Source organism: Neofelis nebulosa, chromosome 5, assembly GCF_028018385.1.
Source record: "Neofelis nebulosa isolate mNeoNeb1 chromosome 5, mNeoNeb1.pri, whole genome shotgun sequence".
Taxonomy (NCBI): domain Eukaryota; kingdom Metazoa; phylum Chordata; class Mammalia; order Carnivora; family Felidae; genus Neofelis; species Neofelis nebulosa.
In genome coordinates this window covers 156,668,005-156,683,969 of record NC_080786.1, presented here as the reverse complement: position 1 = coordinate 156,683,969, position 15,965 = coordinate 156,668,005, and the positions used below count along the sequence as shown (strand labels likewise).

The following is a 15,965-nucleotide window of genomic DNA, read 5'->3' as shown; positions in this document are numbered from 1 at the left end:
AATCTCAGGATTCAAGGTCCTGGGTTCGCTGCGTCCACGGTGCAGAGCCGACGGGTTCGCTCCCAGACCCAAGCACCACTGAGCTGCAGTCTAGGCAGGACGCCCTCCGGGCTCGAGGGCGGCTGGTTGGCTCCCGGAGGCAGTATCCTCTCCGGCCGGCCCTCCGAAGCATGTGCCCAGGGGCGGGGGAGGGGTGGTCAGCACCCAAGGCCGGGCCTCTGGCGGCCAGAGTCCACTGTAGGATCTGTCTGTGCCCACGGAGGAGGCCATCGACCAGCCGTCACAGAGGGCCTAGGAAGATGGGCTCCTGCCCGCTGTGCTGGCTGCAGGGGGCAGGGGCCAGCGGCAGGAACAGACCACTGAGGTCAGAACCAACGGGGAGAGGTGTCTGGAGCGGCATGAAAGCCGGGCCACCAACAAGGCTTCGACCAAAGGTTTCGGCCAAGAAACACTGAAACCAGCTCCCAGCGGATAATCCACGGTCAAGAGGCACGATGCTTCTGAAATGAAAAATATCAAGTCCTCGTTCTTTAAGGCCTGGTCCGAACCTCAGCCGGGAGCCCGTGCAGGGCCCAGGAACCCGCCCACCCTTGGTCTCTGGCACCAACGTCCGCTCGGGGTCCAGCGGTGCCCCCTCCCCGGCAGCCCCCTCCCGCTGGCGATGGACGGTGTGGGCACAGCCCCTCCCCGCGGGCCGTGTGGCCTGTCCCCGTGGGGACGTCTTCACATAGCTCAGACTCCCCGGCTGGCTTGGGGGCATGGCGTGAACCCGCCAGGGAGTAGCAATGCAGGCGGCAGCCGTCACCGGGGTCCCTCGCTGCCAGCGCGTGGGTTTGAAGTGGGTCCCCGCCGGCTTGTCGTGAGGCACGCACGCCCAGCAGCAGCCACTCGTTACACCAAAGAAGCAGGTGCCCTTGCCGGTCCCCGGTCGACCTTCCTGGGGCCTCGGGGGCGGCGAGAGCCAGCACCCTTAAGAGCAGCAAGGCCATGGGCCCAGGAGGCAGGCTGGGGGGGGGGGTGCTTGGGGCCCGGCTCCCCGTGTTTACAGGAGCCAGCTGTGGGCCAGGGCTTGTCCCGACACCCCATGCTGCCCGGGGCCGGTGCGGGCCCTCCCGGGGCACCGGCCTGCCCACCTCGACCCGCCCCAAATTGAACTCTTCAAACAAACAGCACCTTTTATGCATACTTAGTGCGGTGCTTTAAAATTCTGAAGGCACGACGGGACGCGTACTCGGTGAAGTCTTCCCCTCCCCTTCCCCCCCCTGCAGAGCCAGCAGTGTGGCCCTTGTGCACGTGGAACCCTGGCATTAATGAGCAAATAGGAGAAAAGACAAAAGAGCGTGAAGGGGCACACCTGCGGTCTCACCGCTTTTATTCGTGCGCTTTTGTTTTCCGGGCGACACCGAGCTCAGGAGATTCCCTCCCCATCGCACAGTGGCTCATAACAGTCATAGGTATACAGGTCGGGCCCAGGAGCCACCACTGAACACAATGCCGCCGTGCACGTGGGCACGTGGACCTGCGGGGGGTGGGGGGGGCGGTGTGGGAGGGGCCGCTCACATGTGCCTTTGCAGGCAGATGCGGTGGCAGGGTTCGGGCATGACGGCATGGCCCGGGCTCTGACTGTCCCCGGCCCCGTGGTCTGGGACGGTGCTGAAGGCCCTGCAGGAAAAGCAGCCGGTGCAGGCGTTCCGACAGAGGGACGTTAGTGCCGGGAACTGGCCACCCGGGTGCTGGGGCCTCAGAGGCAGGTGGCTTGGAGGGACAGGCAGGCCAGGTGATCCCAGCAGCAGGAGCTGCTCTTGGCCACAGAGCCTGTGCCCCTGCCCGGCCGTTAGGGCTGGGATGCCATTGGTCCTGGAAGTGCCACGGAGGGGCCACCTGAGCAGGACAGGGATGCGCTCCTAGTGGCTGCTGACTCAACTCAAGCGGGACGAGCTGGTCCTCTCCCCTCTCCCTCCCTGCAGGCTGTCCCACGCAGCTGGCCGGCAGTGCGCTTGGGAAGTGAGTTTGCAGCCACTGACCCCTAGAAAACACGGCGTGGGCGAAAGCGGGGAGGGAGAGAATGTGCCGGGGCGTGGAAACCACATCCTTGCTACACTGTTGACCTTGGCATGAGTGCGGATGGTCCTGTAGGCTCCGATCCTGCACGTTCCAATCCCCCGAGGCCGCCTGGGCCTGCACAGGCCTGAACGCGCCAACCCCGCCCCCTGCCTTCCTCTGCCGCCTGCCGCCACCAGGCTCCTCTGGTATCATCATCTGCGAGGAGTCAGCCGCTCCTTGTTCTGGGGTCCTTAGTCAACATCCAGTGACTTGGCCAACCTGGTGGGCAAAAGCAGTTCGATCTTTGACACTTTGCTAGGACTGGGCGTATGCAGCCCTTTACCCCAGATTCCTTTCTGGGGACGGTGGGGATCAATGCTGTAGCTGGAAGTCCCCTGCAGTCACCAGGGTGCCAAATGCAGCGGGGGCTGTGGGAGAGGGAATGGGGACGAGGGGCTATCGGGTGTCAGGCCATCTCGGGCTCCTCTCGGGGAGGAAAGGGGACGGGGCAGCCCAGCACCTCTGTGACGAGACACGCAGGGCCAGCCCCAGAGAAGCTCCCCTGGGCCCCGGAGGTGACTTTCTTCCTCCACGTGGGAACGTCGGAGAACGTGCTGGCCGGCCCTGTAGACGCGGGGCTGATCCCTGCATTACTTTGCTGGGGCTGCTGTACCGAGGCCCCACAGAGTAGTACGGACAACAGAACGTCGTTGTTTCAGTTCTGGAGGGGCTGGACGGCCAAAGCCAAGGCGCCGGTGAAGCTGGTTCTTTCCAGCCCTCCCCCCGGCTCCTGCTGGTTCGCTGGCTTCTTTGGCGTTCTGGGGCTGGTAGGTGACGCCCCACCCCAATCTCTGCCTGAATCTTCACGTGGTGCTCTTGTACGTGTCTGTGTCCAAATTTCCCAGCGGTCGTATTGGATCAGGGCCACCCCTCTCCAATATGACCCCTCTTGTCTAATTACATCTGCAACGACCCGGTTTCCAGACAAGGTCACATTCTGAGATACAAAGGGCCAAGTCTTCAACACACGAAGGCTTTAGGGGAGAAGCAATTCAAAACCTGCAACCAACCCCCTTCTTGCGCAAAGAGTGTCTCCGAGTGAAAACAAAAACAGGTTAGGTGACCATGATGTGAAAGACAGGCCAAGAACGGGCATAAGGAATTCTCTAGAAAGCAAATGCCTGTGATCACAAAACACAGGGAGGACGGCCCTACCTGACCAGTGGTTAAATACAAACCACGACACCTCCACACCAGGCTCTCCCTGTCGAACTAGTGAGCTTCATATAGCGGACAATCCTCAGGGCTGGCCACTCTTCCAGCTGACACGCAGGCAACGTCAGAGGTCATTGTCAGCATGAATGTCCCCCCTGAAAATGTCCCTTTGATCCAGCGCATCTATTTCTGGTCACCTGACTTAGGGAAAGATCCCAAAACATGGGGAAATATCGATGCACAAAAATGTTCCTCTCGGGGTAATTAAAAATAAATAGAAGCAAACCAAAGATAGCAAAAGGGATTTTGGTATACTCGTGGGAGAGGGTATTATACGCTCATTACAAATCACATTGAAAAAGAACATCAATGGCCTTGGGAAATACCCACGTGACAATGTTAAGTGATGGGAGCAAGCTGCACACACACATCCCGTATCAGAATTGCACCCAGGGTTTCATTTACAGAGGTGAGAACAAGAGGGACCCCTGTTGTTGGAAGAAGATGTTTTATTCCGTACTAGAGAAAGGGGCACGACACCACATGGGGCCACATGGGGAAGCACCAGGCCCGGGTCGGGAGGCAGAAGCAAGGGGAGGGCTGGGTTTTCTGCAGGAAAGACAAGGCAGGGGAGCCAGCCTAGGACGGGCCAGTTTGAGCCATTCTGGCAGGTTCTGAGCCGCAGAGGTGGTCTCTTGTGGCCCGGTACGTGCCCCGGGGTTGATCCCAGGTGGGGGCATCAGGGGCGCCCGGTGTGTGGGAGCCCTGGCCGTCTCTGGCAGCTGGCTAACCCGGGGAGGGCCGCCTGTCCCCAGCCAGGGAGGCCACAGACACCAGGACAGCAAGATTGCAGAAAATACAGAAGTGTAGTTAAAACCATCCACCCTGTAGACAGAGCTAAACCCCAAGCGAGCAGAAACCCACACTCAAAGAAGACACACTCGTGCACACACACGCACGTGTGCACACACTCACATGCATACATGCATGCATATGCACACACCCACACACGCACACACACACACACACACACACAGACTTAATTCTGTTTTTACAATGTGCGGGAACAGGTAGGACTGGAAGGAAACATTCCAAAAGCGTTGACAGTGTTCACTGTGTGGTGAGTTGAGTGTATTTTCTTCCTTCTGCTTCTTATAATTTTCTTTATTTTCAAATTCCGTGTGAATGACTCTGCATTGTTCTTAAAGTCAGGCTAAAAGGGTTGAAGGCACTTTCGTGGCTGCCCCCTCCATGGCCTCAGTGGGCCTCTGAGTACGGGCCCCGAGCCTCCCCTCCGGCCACCAGGCCTCCCCCGCACCCCCCCCCCCCCCCCCGCGGTCCTCGCTCAAGCAGCTGTGACTCAGCGTGCTGGCATCTCAGCCCCCAGGAGGGAAGGAAGTACAGGAGTGGAGGGCGAGATGTGAGCCGTGAAATGGAAAGGAGGAACCACGCCTGGATCGTGCTGGTGACTAATTATCAGCTCTTCTGTATATAACGGCGCGGGCCCTGCGGAGCGAGCGCCCGGGACAGCACGCTCCACGCTCACAGGGGACAGGTGCCACCTGCGTCCCTCTCCTGCCCTTGGGGCGTGAGGATCTGGCCAGGGGTTGGCCACCACCCTTGGCCAGAGAGTTCGGGGCACTGTCAGGGAAGCCAGGACCCCAGAGTCCAAGCCCCTTTGTCAGAATCCCAACCAGAGCGGCCACGTCCTCTGACGGTCCCAGGGTGTGACTGTCCCCCAGCTCAGGTGACCGGGAATCCTGGTTTCAGCATTAAAGCCCTGTGTCCCCTCCGTCCTGGACAAACAGGGATGGCTAGTCACGGACTCCCAGGGGCCCAACCCTCCCCTCAGGGTCCCGAACCCTGAGAGCAGGGGGGGAAGGGAAGGGGGGAGAAGGGGAGGGGAAGAGGGGCAGAGGTGAGTTTGGGGGTGAAGACAGTCACTCTGGGAGGATGTCCCGAGGTGACCCAGGTACCTCCCGTTTCCAGACCCTGCCTCCATTCAGCTGTGACCTTCAAGAGGTCAGTTCATGTGCAGAGGAGTCAAACCTTTTATTAACATTTTCTCAGGTACTTTCAACCACAGTCATTACGCGGGGGCGCTTTAGAAATTACGGCGGAATACACTTTTGCTAATCGATTGGACTCACTGCACCTATGCAAGGTCTACACACATAGCAAACATGTAATAAAAACTACGAGGCTAGACAGTTTTTCACGCAGAACTGAGAGAACCAGACATCTAAACGACCCCCTTCGCCTCGAGGCATTTCGGGGATGGCTCGGAGCGGGCCAGCCTCACCCGCACACAGGCTCAGCTATCGCGGGGCTGATGGCTCCCTGCCTGACCAAGTGCTCTCCGGAACGTTCCACACTTAAGCAGGGATGTGGGAAGGAGGAGCCCGCCGAGCCAGACTTCAGGGTCTGTGCCCGACAGTTCCCGATGGCGCCTCCTACTTCTCCCGGAATTGGCTTCCAGGCTCTGCCTCTGGGGACCTGGCCTTTGTGTGCACACGTCGGCCCGGGTGGGTGCGCAGGCTGAGTCTCCGACTTTGGCTCAAGTCACGGTCTCACAGTTTGCGAGTTCGAGCCCTGCGTCGGGCCGGGTGCTGTTAGCGCAGAGCCTGCTTTGGATCTTCTGGCCCCTTCTCTCTCTCTCTGCCCCTCCCCCCTTGGTTCTCTCTAAATAAATAAATAAACTTTAAAGGAAAAGGGGGTCCCTCACGGCTCACATTCCAAAATGACCATGTTCCCCGCCTTCTTTGGGGCACAGGAAGAACACCTCCTGGCAGCCCAGAGGCCGGAGCTGGGTCCCAACAGTGCCACGTGGCGCCCAGGCCCTTGCCCTGCAGCCTCAGTTTCCCCAGAGAAGGTGAGAGAGGCTACCCTCTCATCGTCTTTGTCCGCAGGCAACGGCTGCTTTCATCAAGGCCAACGGGTCCCGTCGACACCACCTGCACAGCCGGCTCCCGACTCAGCCAGCCCTTCCCGACGGGAGCCCCATAACCAGCCCCGTAACCCACGGTGCCGAGCAGGCGGGCGCACCTGCCAGGCTGCGGTCCCCGCCCGTCGAAGGGGCTGCAGAGTCCGCGCGGTGCCGGCTGGACCTCCTCTCTATTCAGTCTTGCCCGCTCCCCTCGGGGGCAGAACAAGGCACCGCCACAGAGGACGCATGCTTTAATCTAGAAGACCGATCTTTTACTCGGGCCTCTGCCAGCCGCCGTGTGCCCGGGACGACGTGCGGCAGTTTTCGGAACGGCGGCGAGTCTGTGGTTGTGCGGCGGCCGGGTTTGAAGTGGCCGTCAGCGGGGGAAGCACTGAGGGTGAAACTGGTTTCCTGTCCTGGAACATTTGGGGATTTTGATCACACTCTCGGTCTCTGACAGCCTCCGGGGCCTTTGGAATATTCCGGCACGGCTGCCGGGTCCTAAGGCTCATCTGTTGCCATGTGTGGTTCTGGGGCCCTCTGGAGGGGTTAAGGGCCGATCAGGGCCTTGAGCCACAGAGGCACCGAGGGGAGGGCCTCGGGTGTGAGTGGCAGGGCCTCTGCGAGGCGCAGGCCACATACAGGAGCAAGGCTAGTGTGTGTTCTGGGCTCCTCTGGAGGCACTCTAGGGCAGGGTCCACATTCCTGTCCCGGTGGGGGCTCTTTCTCTCCCTCTGCAGATGGGACTCCTTCAGCTGCCTGGAAGAGGGGGTCCTGGCCGCGGCCCCCCAAGGCCTGCAAGGTGGTCCAGCTTCAAGACCCCAGAGGAACTACAGCCCCTTCCTCCCCATGTCCAGGGATGGCCCCGAGGCTCCTGCTGGTCAGCCACCCCCTGAGCCAGTGCACATGCCGGGAGACGGTGCTACCTTGGCCAACCTGGGGTTGCCGTGCGGGTCTCTGGGGTCCTTGGGGGCTGGTTCTGAGACGGGCTGCCTCCAGAACCACCCAGAGTCGGACTACTCCTGCTCCCGAAGGAACAGAGGGTGCTGCTGAGGTCAGGAGGGTGTCACACAGATCCAACAGCCACTACCAGCTCCCCCCGCCCCCATCGACAGCCCCAGAAAACAGAAGCAGGAGGTGCATCTGAGTGCAGGGCTGGGCCTCGGACCAGTCTCTGCCACTGCGTTCGTGGACTGGGCAAGTCCCCCGTCTCTGGGACTGTCACCTCGTCCTAGCCGAGAGCGTTAAACTCTGAAGTCTGCACTCTGCCCACAGGCTGTGCTGTCACGGCCCAAGTTTGGCCTGTTTGTGTCTGACCCCTGGCCAAGAAGGGTTTTAACATTTTATTTATTTAGTCATTTTTAAAGTTTATTTATTTATTTTGAGAGGGGCAGAGAGAGGGAGGGAGACACATGATCCACAGCAGGCTCCGAGCTGTCAGCACAGAGCCCGACGCGGGGCTCCGACCCACCAACCGTGAGATCGTGAGCTGAGCCAAAGTCAGATGCTCAACCGACCGAGCCGCGCGGGTGCCCCGGTTTTAACATTCGTAAGTGGCTGGGGTGGGGGGAGGGGAAGACGACCTGTGGAGGCTGCACCCAAGTCAGATTTCAGGTCCATAAATCAAGTTTCATTGTGGCTCGGCCACGCCCACTCGTTCACGTCGTGTCTCCTGTGACTTTTGCAACAGAGAGGATGTAGCAGAGACCGCTGGCCACAGAGCCTAAATATTTACCCTCTGGCCCTTTCCAGAAACAGTTCGCAGAGCCCTGGGCTAGATGGATGCTCCCCACGCCTCCGTCACCCACCGGCCACGGCAGAATTTCAGCCGGGCCGGTCCACGACGCGCCTGGCGCTTTCCGTTCGGCCAGCCGGGGGCTAACGGCCCTCCTCACCAGTCTTCGGCCACAAGAGATGAAATCCTTCCGTCGAGGTTTTGATGCTCTACGCTTTTTGCTAATGTGCAGGAAAATCCACACAGGACTTAAAAAGCTGACGCTGCGTCCGATCCCTGCCGCCCCACACGGCGCCCCGTGGCCTGCTGATCTTAAGGCCTCTTCCGCCGGATCCCAGGCTTCTGTGGCCCTGATGCCCACTGTCTGCCTGTGGTCACATCCGTCATCGGCCTAGCAGACGTCCAGCCTCATGGGGTCGGAGCCGGGACGCTGTGCAAGCAGGAGGGCCTCACCCTCTTCCCCGAGCTCTGGCTGACGGGAGCGTGAGCCGAGTGGGGGCAGGTGGGGGCAGGAAGTTTGCTCCGCTGATGAATCAGTGGGGCCGAGCCTGGGCTTCCGGGGTCATGTTTCGGTTGGTGTGGGGCCAGACTTTCCCGACTTCCCAGCAGGGTCCTGGGGGCAGGGGGAGGCCCGTGGTCCCAGCCATAGAGCCGGTGGGGGGCGGGGGGTGGGGTGCCGGAAGTACTGTGGTGGGAGATGGCTGGGGTGGGTGTGAGCCACGTAGAGGTGGTGGGGGATCCGTGTGTGGTCCTCAGCCCCCGCTAGGACTCAGACCACCTGAGCCCTCGTCTCACCACTCCTGCCTGTCTGTCGTAAGGGGCCAGAGAGTTCTGCAGACTCCACTTTCCCCCAAAACCAACAGTGGACGAGGCTCCCAGAGGGGAAGGAGGACCCGGGGAGGGACGGCTCTCCTTCCCACTCGACGTGGCTCGGGTGCCACGGGACCGTGGGACAAGGAGATCCCACGTCGGGAACATTCCGCTTGGTTTCCATCTTGGCCCAAACGGCGGAGTGCAGACGTCAGAGCGTCGAGGACGGAGCCAGGTGGCACCATCGTTCCTGGCAGGGGACTCCACCCGCAGCGGGCCAGGAAGCAGAGGCGAACAGAACGAGCCGCGTCAGAGGCAGGCGGTGGCCCACACCTCCGAAGCCGTCTGCCTCGGGAGTTGGGATTCACACACGTCCTCTGGCAGTGCCGTTGGACCAATAGCCTCCCACGGGCCTCCCAGACAGAGGCGCTCACTCCCTGTCCCTGGCAGGCCCGCCTAGAACGTTCTCTGGGCTTCCCACTCTGCTATCTCCCGGCCCAACTCAGCTCCAAGGTGGACACGGGCGACTGGCCATCGGACGACTGAGCGGGACACCAGCTGGAAACCTCTGGACCGTGGAGGCCCCACATAGTCCACCTGAGGCTGGCCTGCCACTCACCAGGCATTTTCAGCCCTGGGGAAGCTTCCAGGATGTGGAAGGCAGAGGAACACCTGTCAGGAAGCGGCCCTGTCTTCCAGACAGGTGGAGAGGAGTCCGGGCAGACTAGGGTGGCAGGATGTCAGCAGACCCTCGAGAGGGGTCCCCTGGAGGCTGGAGACCCAAGGGGAGCAAGCAGGAGGGTGAGGGTCAGGGCTGCTTCCTGAAGGAGGAAGGGGGCAGAAATAAGAAGGGAGAGCCTGGTCTGGAGGGGCTCCAGGCGGAGGAGAGCTTTCTAGAAGGAGAAAGAAAGGGAAAGCCCCCCACACACTCATAGGCTTGTGATCAGACCTGAGTGTTTCCTTATTTAAATGCCCCAGTTACCCACATGGCCACCACTTGGTTCCCACAGGCCCACGGGGTTGACCACCTTTGCCCCCCCACCCCACCACCACCCCTCAGGCCTCAGGCCATCTGTTACTTAAACCTCTGCTCCTGCTGCAGAAAAAGAAACAAGGAACCGCCTTCCCCCAGCCAGCCCCAGGACAGCTCATGTCAACTCCAGAGGGCCCGCAGAACTCTGTCATAGGCGTGACGGCAGACCTGGTCCTCAGAGCCCCAGGCAGGAAGCAAGCTTTTTTACCGACGTCATCCTAGGCAACACGCAGAATCGTCTCCCAGAAACAGGGGACCTGGGCCCAGCAGGGTGAGCCAATGGCCTGAATGAGGTCCCAGGGGCCCGGGTGGCCCAGCACCTTCCCCTGCCGCTGGACCTGGGATCTACGGGGGTCCTCGTGGGTTCAGTCCCACATCCCGCAGCCCCCCAGCCAGAAGGTGGCCTGATTGCTGCAGGAGCCGCTTTGAAGAGGACGAGGGCTCGCGAGCAGGGGAGGCTCTGGTGGGGGCTGGGGCCCAGGAGTGTGTCCGTCTAGGTCTGAGGGGCCCCGGGCGTCCAGAAATTAGGAAGCAAGCTGTCTGTGCCCGTGTAGCCACTTTCAGGACCGCCGGGGGCCCACATATGCGGGAGGCTGTGGTGTAAATGTCACCAGAAGGGAGGCCAGCCTGCTGGTGCCCGTGTGGCATTCCCGTGGGTGCCTGCGCTCAGGGCAAGGGGGCCCGGGGGCAGCCAGAGAGCACGGCCACAGCGATTTGTGTCACCGTTCATCTGTTTGTCGTGTGGATTCAGGCAAAGCTGTTAGAGAGGGCCTACTGTGCGCTGGCATGTCACATGATGTCCTTCTAGGCCTCGATTCGGCTCAGGCTCGAGAGAGGTTCCGGAGCCCAGAGCCAATGATGAGCCGGTACCAGTTACCAGGTGTGGAACACCTGCCAAACCTCACGGCCAAACTACCCCTGCTGTGGCCACGCCTCGCTGTGGAGAGGTGCATACCGTGGGCTCCATGTGCCCCCCTTCCACACGTAAGAGAACCGGGGCCTGGAGAGGGTAAGCAGGGGGTCAGGCGTCTAGTGAGAGGCTGAGTGTAAAATGCAGACCTTCCACGCCCAGGCAGGGCCTCTCTCTCTCTCTCTCTCTCTCCTCTCTCTCTGTCTCACCGATGAACGCTTCTCTGGCAAAGGCCCTGTGAGAACCTGGAGCCCAGAAACGCTCCCTTTCAGACCAAACCTCCCATGTGGGCTGGTGGTCAGCCTGCGGGCCAGGACTGGGGCCCGGCTGGGATGCCTGTGGCTCAGAATGACCACGCCTGCCTCCTCCTGGCATTGGTGTCGGGCCAGGGGCTCCTGCTGTCCTCCTTTCCCCAGGTGCCCTGGCTTCTAGAACATTCAGGCCGGCGGGGACAATATGGGAGGGCTGCTTTGTGCCGGGAGCCACAGGCCAGGCTTCCTCCTTTCCACGGTGTAGAAAGAGCACAGCATGTGCTTTGAAGGGCACCGATGTGTACAGAGCACTTAAAGGAAAACCTCTGACTATTTTCTCAATGGAAGAGCAAATATTGACGTCTTATAAACTGAAGGGCAGGTTGGAGTGTGTGCGGATACCGACTTTGGGGCGCTGCCATGCGGCCCCACGGGGAGCCGGCGGGAAAACAGACGCTGGCGGCTTGGCCGCTGGGCCAGAAGGACCGGAAGAAATGTCCCCTCGGTTGGGGGCGCAGGGCTGGGCGCCCGGGTCTCCAGAGGGAGGGGAGGGTGGGGGCGGGCGGCTGGTTCGCTCAGTCCCTCCTGCCGGCTTTTCCATCTGGAAAACCAGAAGTGGGGTGGGGAGGGGCGTCCTCCCATTCCTGGGGTGCCTTTGCCGGGCCTGGGGGAGCCCCTGCTAGGCTCCTCTCTCCCCCCAGCCCCGTCCCCACTTGCACATGACAGCCGACAGCCCGGCCACGTGGACAGCGTGACCATCGGCCGACTGCCCGCCGGCCGATGCGGACTGTGCCAGTTGTTTCGGTTACTAGAACAAAACAACACAAAGGCCAACTTCAGCCCGGAGAGCAGAAAGAGGGCAGCGGAAGGGAGGCCGTGGGCGGGGACGCCCTGCCTGCAAAGAACGGCTCCCTCCCGATGAGCCGGGGCGCCGGGGGCCAGGTGGGCTGCCGGGCCCGGGAGGCTCTGCCCTGCTGGCCTGAGGACACAGGGCTGCCGGCGAGTGTGCGTGTCGGGGGGTTGGCCCACTCCCACGCGGAGGATCCGGTTCAGGGGCCAAACTCCAGGAGCGCCGGCTAGCCTGGAGGTCTCCCGCAAGGCCCAACCTGCCCTGTACGTCTTTCTGCCCAGAGCTCAGGCTGTCTTCTCTTCCGAGCCCGCTGCAATCCCGCTGCACTGTTCTGGACGCTTCTGCCGGCAGTCCCCATCAGCTCTGTGCCTGCCTCTCGACCGTTTGCGTGGAGAAAGGCCCAGAGCTGCGTGGGACGGCTGCTGGAAACATCCAGAACAGCGCAGCAGGATTGTAGTGCAGGTCAGGAAGGAGAGCGACGGCAGCGACAGACAGATTTAGTGTTCAGAGTCAGTACTCACCAGCCCTTGACCTCGTGAGTGACCCTGTTTCCTGAGGCCGTGATTCCGAGATGGTGCTGGAGGGTGACCCCAGGCTGCAGGGACCCCGGACCTGTGTCTTCACAGCCAGCAGCAGGTGTCTCTCCCTTGGGCGGAGCCCTTGGACGGGAAGGGAGAGATCCAGCCTCCCAGCCACCCAGGTGGTCCTGCCGCAAGGCAGAACGCCCCACAGGCTCTTCCATGGGGAGGGGCTCCCCGCTCCAAGGGCCACCCACAAGGGTGACATCGCAGTGGCCAAGAGGAGACGGGCTGCTGTGTCCCACACCCCACAGTGTGACCCCCAGGGTGAGCTCGGGCTGTGTGACAGGGTTTTTCTCCATATGCCCCCAGCCTGCCTCCGCCCCCCCAGCCTGCACCTGCGACGCCCCGGGGTTGTTTGCCAGTGGCCGGTCCAAAGCGTCGGGACTGTGCACTTCCCGGCCCGGGTGCCGGTTGAGGGCAAACGTGGCCGGGAGGTAGGCCCTGGCATCGTTGTCCTCAGCTCCTGACGCGTCCTTCCACCCGGACCCCCCACTGCTGTCTCACTGTCACCCTCCCGGGTGGCTACTCGTGGCCCCTGGATATTCTGTTCTTCCGTGGCCATCAAGTCCAGGCCAGAGGGCTGTGGTTCTGCCTGCACGGTGTCGGGGTGGGGGGGGGGGCAGGAAGAGAGGAGAGGGTCCTCATGCTGTGCTAGAAGCGGTCAAATCCCGCCAAGTGCCCTGTCGATTGAAGCCAGTGCTGATCCGAATGGGGAAAGCAACCACACCCACGGTGTGTGTGTGCCCACGTGTGAGTGTAAGCGTGTGCGCACGTGCTCACACTCACCTGCATTTGTGCGTGCACGTGTGGGTGTGGGAGCGTGTTCACGTGCGTGTGTCTTTAAGGAAGAACAGAACATCCCGGCAGGCTGGCCTCTTCCAGGGCAGTCAGGGTCCCATGGTGGCTCTCATCCACAGGCGTCTGGAAGGGCACCCCGGGTTCTCGTGACCTCCAAGCCCAGCTCCCCACACTCCCAGGAGGAGCCCTGGACACGTGTCCCATGTCCGAGAACCGCCCCGGGAAGCCAAGGAGGGCCAGGCGGTGCGGCTCCAGGCGGAGGCCAGTGCACGGGGTGGGAGGGGGGTCCCGCCCCAGCCCTGCGGGATGCCGTGCAGAGGCTGCCCCGGCCCCTGCTCCCATTCGCCCTGGGGTGGGTTCATCTGGCCTGACTTCCTCCCACGCTGCCAGCGCCACTCCAGGCAAATAGCCCTGCCTGGAGCCCAAGGACCCCAGGCACCCTCTGGCTGGGGACGTGGGGCAGGAGGTGGCCTGGCAGGCGACGTCTGAGGCCCCGCGGCGCACGGCTGACCTTGCCAGGGGCTGCGGGGGGGGCGGGGCTGGCCCCTCTTGACCTCCGGGGAGTCCCACATGCCACGCTGGCCGCCCTTTAAAAAGCAGCTGATTATCTCAGATGCCAGGCCCGCTGGAGCCCTCTGCCCGCCACCCTCCCCCCTGCCGCCCCCGTGCTGGACCACAGAGCTGCCGGCTGAGGACGGTGGCCGCCGCTCAGAGAGCTGGAAGCTTTTGATTTGCGTCAGTGCCGAGCTGGCCAGGAGGAGCCTTCACGCCGGGCGCCTGGCAGCCTCATAGGGTGACGGTGACATCACAGCTCTTGGTCACCAGCCCTGCGGAGCGAGGGGAGTCCCGGGGGAGAGGCAGGAGGCACGCTCGCCCGGGTGCTGCCCGCTGAGCTGGCATTCCGGTCTCCCCAGGAGCGGGGCGGCTCAGGCCATGGGGTTTCTAGAAGCAGTTTCCATGATGCAAGCATCCCGGGGTCGGGCCCCAGGAGGAGGGAGCAGAAGCGCATTCTCTCCCGCAGCGGGCTCCCCACAGCCACCAGAGGCCTCTGGCTAATTGAGGGACTTGGCAGGAGCCCTGGCCGCCACGGCAAACCTGCAATTTCACGGAGATGAAAGTGTCCCCCGAGGACCCTCCTGGAAAACACAGGGACTAAAGCTCGTGGAGGAAACGTCCGCTTCCCGATACCTTCTCTTTGGTGTCCCGTGGAGGCTCCAGCCCGAGCCGGGTTCGGATTGAGCTATGTGACCCCACTGCCTCTCGCGCCTCCCCCGTGTGACCTTCCCAGCCCTTCCTTACCACCACCCCTGCCGCTCTAGGGCAGGAAAGTGTGAGTCACCTCACAGATCCGACACTGTATCCTTGCAAAGGGCCTGCTGCAAAGGTGTCCCCCGATGTCCCCCCCAGAGCTAAAACCCTGTGGCCTCCTGTCACCTTCCAGGGCGCTCCCTGGAAGGTGCCCCCCCCCACAAGCCTCCCACGAGGGACCACCCGCGGCAGCTCGAATCCCCCTTCCCACAGCTCTGGCCTGCCCACACTCTCTTTTCCTCAGCCCAACGCCCTGGGCATGCGCCTCAGTTTACCTGCTCGGAAAGCTTCCTCCTCCAAGCACCAGACCAGGAAGGACCCACGTTCACCCAGAGCTCACCCACTGGCCTCAGGGCCACCACTTGTTCCAGCGCATGCTGTCCTGTGCTGCCCTCGGCCCCAGGTGGGAGATCTTGTCCCCCGAGCCACGCCGTGGCTGCCTGGAGGCCAGACCCCGTGCGCTGTCCGTGATACAGACTGCGGGGCTGGGTCCCGAGCACAAGGACACGAGTCTTCCTTATCACGTGCGTCCCCGCGGCCTTGTCCTTGCTTACAAGGAGCACTGGTCACAGTCTGCTCTCCTCTGAAAATCCAAGAATCTGGGCGGCTCAGTCGGTTAAGCGTCCAACTCAGGTCATGATCTCGTGGTTTTTGAGTTTGAGCCCCGTGTCGGGCTCTGTGCTTGTACCTGTTTCCGGGGCAGCCGTAACAGATCAACACATTGGGAGGCTAAAATCACGCGTGGGCAGGGCCGGTTCCTTCTGAGGGCTCCGGGGAGGGGGGTCCTCTCCCAGCCTCGGGGCCTTGCTGACAGCCCTCGGTGCTCCCACACACACATCCCTCCGGCCTCCGCCTTTTCCCGGTGAGTCTGTGTGTGCTTTTATCCGTCGCTGGGTCATGTCCCCTCCCCACCGGCCAGGATGGTCTCATCTTGACCCTAATCACGCCCGCCAAGGCTCTTGTCGCACGAAGGTCACATTCACAGGGCTGGGTGGACATCTCTCCTGGGGCCACGGTTCAGCCCACGAGGCCAGGTGAGCAGGAGGAACAAGGTCCCCTGTCCTGATTATGAGCTCACCGAACTGGCCCAAGCTGGTGTCTCGGGACCAGATCGAGACACCGAGGCCGGGGGATGGTGGCTGGCCCAGGGCAAGCTCGGTTGGGGCAGGGCCAGGACAAGAACCTGGGCGGCTGTTCCCCCCACTCCTGGGGGCTCATGTATGATGGGGGGTGCTGTCCTGGCCCCATCAAGCATCTCAGACCCTAAGAGTCCTTTCCTCTCCCTGCTGCCCTCCCCCCACTTGCCCTGTGACCTGTGGGTAGCTCCGCATCACGAAGGCCTGCCTTGGTAAAGGACAGCAGCCGTCCTGGCTCTTCCTGGCCATGGGACTGGCCACCCCGGGCATGGAACCTGACAGCTGAGCCACTCAGGACAGAACCACACATCATGAGGCCTGGCGGGACCATCCGCTGTCACCATGACTCATCTACGGCGGGCAGGAACC

The 15,965-nt window shown here is 62.1% G+C and overlaps 1 long non-coding RNA gene across 2 annotated transcripts; it reads right to left on the bottom strand.

The window, feature by feature from the left end:
• Positions 1-7,533: 7,533 nt before the first annotated feature.
• Positions 7,534-15,027, bottom strand: LOC131512922 (uncharacterized). Of its 2 annotated transcripts, none has more exons than XR_009262383.1 (4): positions 14,736-15,027; positions 13,664-13,739; positions 13,141-13,275; positions 7,534-9,550 (listed from the first exon to the last, which is right to left on the bottom strand). It is a non-coding gene; the product is annotated as an uncharacterized LOC131512922 (long non-coding RNA). The 2 variants fall into 2 exon arrangements; XR_009262384.1 differs by lacking the exon at positions 14,736-15,027 and adding an exon at positions 14,341-14,565.
• Positions 15,028-15,965: the final 938 nt, after the last annotated feature.